Source organism: Mya arenaria, chromosome 15 (assembly GCF_026914265.1).
Source record: "Mya arenaria isolate MELC-2E11 chromosome 15, ASM2691426v1".
NCBI lineage: Eukaryota > Metazoa > Mollusca > Bivalvia > Myida > Myidae > Mya > Mya arenaria.
This window is the reverse complement of record NC_069136.1, coordinates 55009969-55018503: the sequence shown is the minus strand read 5'-3', so window position 1 is coordinate 55018503 and position 8535 is coordinate 55009969.

Sequence of the window (8535 nt, the reverse complement as noted above, 5' to 3'; positions counted from 1 at the left end):
TCCATTCACACGGGCTTTGTATCCCTTTTTCTATCATGTCCCTTTTAGATTTCCAAATGTATCTTGAACACCACACGTACTTGCGGTCGGGTCGAGCCAAACTGTAGCAAACGGTGTTGTGTAAGCTTATTTCTACTCGCAATCGGGCCTTGCTCATTCGGCGAGTGCTCCGATAAGAGGGTTTATTGAGCATGATACAGAGCCAGAATGTAACCGTGGTTTGAGATATCCTTGTTCTTTAACGTGCACCAGTGTATAGTACTGTCACACGGGACCCTCTTTTAACGTCCCTCCCGGAAGAAGATTAGTATTTTTGTAGTGGTACGGCGGGAAATCGAACATGCGACCTCTGGATAGACAAGTGTGTTACCACTAGACCACGGATACGCCACCTGTAGCACCTAGGCTCGGGCAGTCCTTACTCGAAAATCACCAACAGTACTCACTCATTTCTAGCCATGTATACGAGCAAGTTAGACCATTATTATATAAACATGTTGTATGCAAGTAACGTTCGATTTGGCAACGTTTATAGTTTAAACTCTTTTTTTAACGATTTTTAAGCATTTATTACAACATTACATTTATCACTCTCGTTGGCAAGATGTTACGCGAGAGTGTGGACTTGTGTTGAGGGGGAAACCGCAGTTCCCGGAGGAAACCCACTTGTTAGGCTTGTTGACCGAAAACAACTCACATACGCCCAGGTCGGGATTCGAAGCCGTCCGGGACGCCTTGGTGAGAGGCGAGAATGCTGACCACTGCGCTCACCAGACTGGTTAGTTGGCAACTTCTCAACGTACCTACACATAAAACTGATTGAAATTTATGAATGTGCAAACGAAGATAAAGCAATCTCATTTTATTTATATAACTTTTTGCATTAGCTTTCAGAAAATTAATTAAGTACGTTGATCCGTGCACGATACGGGTAACATCACGTCCGAAACCTTTAAAATATCTCCAAGGTCTCTGATAACCATCTTATTCTTATTTTCTTATACCGAATTTTATTTACACTGCCATTAAATTTGTCCCGCGGGTTATTGTTTTAAACAATTACGGGAGAATGCGATGACACTTTGGCGCGAAATAGGTCGTAAAGGTAGGGTACGATTTTGTGTCACATTTTACGACTTTTCTCGTCGCTGTGGAAAATGGTTTCTTGTCGAATGTGCATGATTTGTGAAGGAATTTTTAAGGACATGTATCATTGGCATGTTTAATAACATTAAAATCGATAGATAGAGCTAGATATATTTCAAACAAAACTATACATTTTAAATCGCTTGTACTTCATAAGGTTAATCGATTGTCGAAGAGTATGGTTCATTTTTCAATTTTAACATGCTATTCCTGACGAAAATTACTCCATCATTCATAGACTCATTTGTTCTTTACATTATTAGGTGAATCCTCTAAATGCTAACATATAGTAAACTTTTTCTTCAGAGTTGATTCATACTATGTTGAGTCTCAATGTTTTCGAAAGATATTGTGACTCACCATTTTATTAATAGTTGTGTTCTTTTTTTCAATTATGTAAAAATAATTACTGGTGCACTAGTTGATATAGTTGAGGCGTCATCAAACACAGCATTTTGTTTAAACACAGCTGTTAATGAACTATCCATGTATGCGCATACCGGCCGTGAACCATTCTGTTTGTATAATCCAAGGGAGGTAACCAAAAAATGCAGGTGATCGAAATGTCGGGTACTTCAATCCGTAATTAGAGAAAATATGTTTATTCTACAGTTCACATTAAAACGCAAACGTGTTAAACAACTATTTGCATTCAAAAATGACATATTTGCATTAATTTTCAAATGTCTTTCTCATCAAAGAAACCCCTTTATTCTCACATAAACAAATCTAGGCTAGAAGCTATCAAGCGTTTGTATATACTATCAAATGAAACGGATGTTTCTTTATAATGTTTTTAGTGAAAGTGAAAAAGGCTATTCAAAGGCTATTTAATATGATACAATTCTTAAATTTGTTTGCTTTCTTGTCTATTCAAAATTGTTGCTTACATAGCTTGCTCCGTATCGTTTACAAAAAGGTAAACACTATTTTGATACAATTTCAATCACATAATACTATCTTTCAAACCGAGTGTGATATTGTGAAAAGAATCCTATTTTATTACCGAATTCAACAACAGTGGTTTAAGATATCAGTTGCTAATAAAAACACAATGAAAATATTTACGATCAGAAAATTAAGCTGGTTTGAAAGTGTTGATTTTCAATAGCATGATCCAATTTAGCATATTTCTGCTACATAAAAACGTCAATACGTGTTAATAACAAATTAAAATGTTGAATAATCACCGAAATAAGCCAGGGTGACTAAGTTTGCCCAAAATGGGCCTGCACACGAAATTTTGATATTATTGCAATCATATGTAATCGTGTCCGAAGTGCCTATTTTTGGTCTTCACACGATAGGCGCCGACTTATCGCTTTGAAGACCAAAAATAAATGATATCCTTCTAATAAGTGTTAGATGCGTAATGCTGCGCGAATGCCTTTATTTACCCTGTGCACACGCGTGAGCATCTTAATCCCTTACTTCGTTTTTGTTAAAAAAACAACACGATTTTACTTCATTTAGTAACAAAAACAACCGCCAAATAACCATTTAGTCTTTAATTGTTTGAATCTGCTTAAAGGGTTTTTGGTTTTCAGATTTAATATTAATCTCTCCGGGGATCCCGTTGGCGGAGACATCAGCCTGAACACTATTTTTAAGACAACCTAAAACAAATACGTTATCCGAAATTAGAAAAATAGAAAAAGTGTTAGTCATAGTAACATTCGCTCAATGTGTATTTGTAGTACCTTCCTGAAGCTGTGTGTTTGAAAACGTGCTAAAAGAAATGCCATCACTGAAAAGTAATTGTACTTCGATTACGTTTAGCGCAAACAATAGACAATAAACGACGTTTCCATGGTTTTCAAACGAACGCTCAAATATGTGAGGATGTCAATTTTCCGTGGCATTTCTCCCAATACTGCGGTTTGTTATATATCTTTGAAAAATGGAACTTAATTCAAATGTTCTTAAAATTCCAGCTAAAAAAGTAAACAAGAGTATTGTGGAGTATAATTTAGGGTATACTTATTATGTGTACTCGTATTCCAATTTAATTCACATGTAGCTGTACTTAGAATTTTCTAGAAACTCGTGAAACGTTTCATTCTATTTTTAAGTCTCCTTTGTATAAGTTTCTCAAGACAGATAATGTCGCGTTTATATTACGTGATTTACCCTCCGTGGCGAATACGTAAATATAAACGAATAAATTTGCCCATGTCTGTAGGTGGGGTAAATTTAACCCCGTGGGTATTTCATGTTATATAAACGCAACTTAATATAAAAGGGTATGTTATATGCACTCACACAGATGCATTACAATGAATACTGCATTTTGTTCAAATCTAAGGACACTATGTTTTAAACTTATATACGTGTAAAAATGTGCGCTGATATAACTTATGGTAGAGATTTATTCCGAAACAAACTATCTAATTCATGGGATCATATTGAAAACATGAAAACCATAACGCGACCCAATCTATAAGACAAATATTTACTCTTTCTTTGTATTTGTTCTTGCGAGTATTTATTCTAGAATTCGTTAAATAATTTTGTTTACAAAACACCTAGAAGACCGCTGGCCCAAAGCTTCGCTCATCGTCGGAGCTTCCGGCTACTACCTTATGTCATCGAAAATTACAAAATAAACATCACGGAACCGCCACCTTGCCAAATAAAGGCTAAATCATGAAATGGGATTGCGTCCTTCCATTGTTGACCACAGTAACAATGTCCTAAAACTAATGTACGTTACCTCACCCACCGTTTAACACTTGGGTTAATGACCATTTTTATCACAACACAAGTATCTGTAATCTATATTTGATAAACCAGTGCACTTTGTTTGCAAAACATATGTTATTCACTCCATAAATATCATATGCTTTTATTTTGTTTCAGATTTACGTTATTTTCCTGTATATTACACTTGCCTTGTGTATTTTCGTTTGAAAACAACCATTCATGTCCATCATAACAGCTATCCCATAGATGGTAGAATCAGTCAGAGATTTGCGAAAAACATATCTTTGGATATGAATATATAAAAAAGTATAAATGTATCTAATTTTGTTTCATCTCTTGTTGATAACACATTTGTTTCAGTTTTTGGATTCAAGAGTTTCGGCGGTTTGGAAACCTGTTTTGAAAGTTTTCCTTGAAGTAACAAATGCATGGTTTTGTGTACAGCCTCAACAACATGATGAAGCTTCTGCATGTAGATATTATTTCTAAATTACTTCTAAACAATGAAACCGTAGATGGTTGTTTGCCTGTTTTAACAAAATGGTGTTTCAACACACGTGTAGGATCACTGTCAGCCATGTTATTTTTTTCAAAGTGTGCTGATTTTCGGATAGAACCGACGAAACCGCCCCGGATGGGGTATGAAAGTTCCAAAACCTGTATTTGAAACTGGCACAACATTTTCATAGCTACACATGGAATCAATATTAAACCCAGGCAATATTAAAACCAGCAAAAACGCCCTTACTGACAAAGCCACCTCCGAGCCGGCCCCTTGATTTAAACATGTTTTATCTTTGGTTTATGTTTGACACGTATGAGGCACTCACGTTTTGCATGTATTTATTTTGTCAAACTGCCAATATCATCTGTAAAATGGAGTTGACTTTTTAAGATGAGATACACTTTTCTCTCGCCAAAAACACCACACCCTATATGTGCTTATACACGTTTAATAACAATTGCCGCTTAAATACCTGTCCCCAGATGGGGTAGACAGGAATCGGGAGGTAAAACAAACTTGCATCAGAAATAGCTGTCCCCCTGGTGGGGTAAAAACAGTATCCGGAATTGCCGGCTGCCAGATGGGGGAGAATTTTAATTCTCTAATAGCCGGCCGCCAGGTAGGAAAGACAACCTGAGTTTTGGATAGTCGGCCGCAATGTGGAGTTAAAAAGCTCGTATCAGGAATAGCTAGTCACCAGGTGGTGTACAAAACGTGTATCAGGAATAGCTGATAGCCTGGTAGGGTACACAGTGTGTATCAGGAATAGCTGATAGCCTGGTGGGGTAGCAAACTTGTACCAGGAATAGCTGGTCGCCAGGTGGGGTAGAAAACTTGCATCTGGAATAGCTGGTCTCCCGGTGGGGCAGCAAACGTGTATAAGGAATTGCCGGCCGCCAGGTAGGGTAGAAAACGTGTATCAGAAATTGCCGGCCGCCAGGTAGGGTAGAAAACTTGTTTCAGGAATTGCCGGCCGCCAGGTAGGGTAGAAAACTTGTATCTGGAATCGCTGGCCGCAATCTGGAGTAAAAAACAGGTGTGACTGCCAGGTATGGTAGAAATCTGGTATCAGGAATAGCTGGACGCCTTGTGGGGTACATAACGTGTTTCAGAAATAGCTGGTCACCAGGTGGGGTACAGAACGTGTATTAGGAATAGCTGGTAGCCTGGTGGGGTACAAAACGTGTATCAAGAATAGCTGGTCGCCTGGTGGGGTACAGAACGTGTATCAGAAATAGCTGCTCGATTGGTGGGGTACATCACATGTATCGGGAATATCTGTTAGCCTGGTGAGGTACAGAACGTGTATCAGAAATAGCTGCTCGCCTGGTGGGGTACAGAACGTGTATCAGGAATAGCTGGTAGCCTGGTTGGGTAGAACAATTGTATTCGGAATAGCTGGCCACCAGGTGGGGTAAACTACTTTATTCCGGAATAGCTGGCCATCAGATGGGAAAATAAACTTATATCAGGAATAGCTGGACGCCAGGTCGAGTATACATATTATATCCAGAATTGCCGCCAGGTGGAGTAGAACATTAGTATCCGGAATAGCCGACCGCCAGTTGTGGTAGAAAACTTGTATCCGGAATAGCTGGCCGCCAGTTGTGGTAGAAAACTTGTATCCGGAATAGCTGGCCGCCAGTTGTGGTAGAAAACTTGTATCCGGAATAGCCGACCGCCAGTTGTGGTAGAAAACTTGTATCCGGAATAGCTGGCCGCCAGTTGTGGTAGAAAACTTGTATCCGGAATAGCCGACCGCCAGTTGTGGTAGAAAACTTGTATCCGGAATAGCTGGCCGCCAGTTGTGGTAGATAACTTGTATTTGGAATAGCTGGCCGCCAGTTGTGGTAGAAAACTTGTATCCGGAATAGCTGGCCGCCAGGTGGGGTATACAATTTGCATGCAGAATTGCCTGACGGCAGTTGTGGATGAAAACTTGTATCCGGAATAGCCTTACAGTTGCAATATGTCGCATAGACGAGCGCGACATAAAATGTGACTAGGTTCAAACAATGCTCTTAGAGAAGAGCAAGCAGGGACACCACAAGCAGTATGTACACATAGTAGCCTAATATATTCCTGCGGAAGCCACAGTAATGTCTGCTAAACCACATTTTACACGTTTTTTCATAGTTGTGAAAAAATGGTTGCAATATTACGAGCGTTATATTTGGAATGAGAAATATCTGAATCTGTGAAATTCTTGATACGATTTTTGTGCAAAAAGCGTCTGATTTAGTATTATTCTGGTCCAACATGGACTACACCCACAGCTGAGCCCTTCAACATATTTGCTCCCGGTCCACGATGCTGCGTTGTTGGACAAACAAGCACTTCTGGGCTTATTTACTGATATACTCGAGCCATTGTAAACAAACAAAGCTAGGCCAGTATCGAATGTCACCTAAATCTATTACACAAACATAGACATAATAAGAGGAAAGTGTTCATGAGTGTTCATGAGTATATTTTTCATTCCTATATTGTCATCTATTTTTCTTGTTGCAAACCTTTATTTTTTGTGAATAGAATTTGTTATTTTCTATTGATACGTGACACAAGTCGTGTTTATTTGTTATGTTTGCAGAAAAAAAGAACACTTGAACAGGGCTAAATCTATGTGAGCGTTAAAGAAGGCTTAGCGTACACTGATAGGGGTTTAGACAGAAAAAAACATTCAGCTTTGTCGAATTAAGAAATGACAACTAGTGTAGCACTTATGTGTAACTTTATGCATCAGAGAGTAGCAATAGGATCCACTCGGACCAAAGTGTAGATAAAACGATCCACTCACACCAAAGTCGGTAGCAATAGGAACCACTCGGACCAAAGTGTAGTTTAAGGAACCACTCGGACCAAAGTGTAGTAACAGGAACCACTCGGACCAAAGTGTAGTAATAGGAACCACTCGGACCAAAGTGTTGTTATAGGAACCACTCGCACCAAAGTGTAGTTATAGGAACCACTCGGACCAAAGTGTAGTAACAGGAACCACTCGGACCAAAGTGTTGTAATAGGAACCACTCGGACCAAAGTGTTGTAATAGGAACCACTCGGACCAAAGTGTTGTAATAGGAACCACTCGGACCAAAGTGTTGTAATAGGAACCACTCGGACCAAAGTGTAGTAATAGGAACCACTCGGACCAAAGTGTTGTAATAGGAACCACTCGGACCAAAGTGTTGTTATAGGAACCACTCGGACCAAAGTGTAGTAATAGGAACCACTCGGACCAAAGTGTTGTTATAGGAACCACTCGCATCAAAGTGTTGTTATAGGAACCACTCGGACCAAAGTGTTGTTATAGGAACCACTCGGACCAAAGTGTAGTAATAGGAACCACTCGGACTAAAGTGTAGTTATAGGAACCACTCGGACCAAAGTGTATTTATAGGAACCACTCGCATCAAAGTGTAGTTATAGGAACCACTCGGACCAAAGTGTAGTAATAGGAACCACTCGGACCAAAGTGAACTAACAGGAACCACTCGCACCAAAGTGTAGTTATAGGAACCACTCGGACCAAAGTGTAGTTATAGGAACCACTCGCACCAAAGTGTAGTTATAGGAACCACTCGCACCAAAGTGTAGTTATAGGAACAACTCGGACCAAAGTGTAGTTATAAGAACCACTCGCACCAAAGTGTAGTAACAGGAACCACTCGCACCAAAGTGTAGTTATAGGAACCACTCGGACCAAAGTGTAGTTATAGGAACCACTCGCACCAAAGTGTAGTAACAGGAACCACTCGGACCAAAGTGTAGTTATAGGAACCACTCGCACCAAAGTGTAGTTATAGGAACCACTCGGACCAAAGTGTAGTAACAGGAACCACTCGCACCAAAGTGTAGTTATAGGAACCACTCGCACCAAAGTGTAGTAACAGGAACCACTTGGACCAAAGTGTAATAACAGGAACCACTCGCACCAAAGTGTAGTTATAGGAACCACTCGGACCAAAGTGTAGTTATAGGAACCACTCGGACCAAAGTGTAGTTATAGGAACCACTCGCACCAAAGTGTAGTTATAGGAACCACTCGCACCAAAGTGTAGTTATAGGAACCACTCGGACCAAAGTGTAGTTATAGGAACCACTCGCACCAAAGTGTAGTAACAGGAACCACTCGCACCAAAGTGTAGTAATAGGAACCACTTGGACCCAAGTGTTGTTATAGG